The sequence below is a fragment of the Apis dorsata genome, unplaced genomic scaffold (genome assembly GCF_000469605.1).
Source record: "Apis dorsata unplaced genomic scaffold, Apis dorsata 1.3 scaffold_964, whole genome shotgun sequence".
NCBI classification, from domain to species: domain Eukaryota; kingdom Metazoa; phylum Arthropoda; class Insecta; order Hymenoptera; family Apidae; genus Apis; species Apis dorsata.
The window spans coordinates 158506-159727 of NW_006264071.1; positions in this window are offsets into that span (position 1 = coordinate 158506).

Sequence of the window (1222 nt, forward strand, 5' to 3'; positions counted from 1 at the left end):
TGGAAACTCGCGTGGAAACAAAGAATCGAAGCCACGCATCACGCAACTGGGAAGAGGGACAAACGCTTTTTGTACGATTTTACGTCCATGTTAGTCAAACCGTTTTTCAAAACCGTTTTTTATATATACATAAGTACATAAGTATAATATGTATAACAGGCGCATGTACAGTAGAAACGATGAAACTTAATTTATTATCATTGTTCTTATTTAACAGGGGATGCCGTTCTATCCCCCTATCGGCAATCTGCAATTATATGTATATTCGCTACCGAGTACTTTATCGCAGTCGAAAATGTTGTTACATTGACATTAACGAGGATCGATGTAAAATGTATTGATTATTATTATTATTATTATTATTACCATTATTATTATTATTATTATTATTAATTATCATTATCATTATCATTATTATTATTGTTGTTGTGCATCGCGATCACACACAAATGGAAAATGGGAGAGTTTGATTTCGTCTTTCGTTTTTTTTTTTTTCTTCTTACCGAATTTTCGTTGGCCGGCCAGTTATAATAATACGCGAGAACGATGGAAGATGATGATCACTCACGAAAATCTGGCAATGATAAGGCGCGCAACGAACGAACGAACGAACGAACGAAAGATCTCTTTCCCTTTTTTAAAAAAAAAGAAAAAAAAAAAAGAAAGAAGAAAAAACGCGTATACGAATCGCGAGATTATTAATTTATTATTGCGTTCGAAACGGGAGAGAGCGGAGGTGTCACGTTCCTCCCCTTCAATCTCGCTAATTTTAGCTGCGATTTAGCGATATAGGCAGAACAGAAGACAGTGAAAAAAAAAAAAAAAGTCATAGGCACTAGAGTACCTCGAAAGATAACAAGTAGCACTCTTGAAAGTTAGCTTGCACGGACGTTCTCCTTTTCCATCGCGCCGCCTTGCAATTAAAACGAGGAAGAGGAGGAGGAGGAGGAGGCGGAGGCGGAGGCGGAGGCGGAGGTGGAGGGGTGTGGATCGGGAGTGGAATCGGCGGATGAATAGGAAAGGGCGGAAGATCGATCGTCCGAAGGGACGTGGCGGATGAGACGCGAGAGTCGGTGAATCGTGACGTGATCGTGTAAAAGAGAGCACGCGAAAATCGGCCCGATCGATGGGGAGAACACCAGCTCGCAGAACAGGGTAACTAGCTCTAACATCTATCTCTTACATCACTTAAAAAAAAAGAAAAAAAAAAAATGAAAAAAAA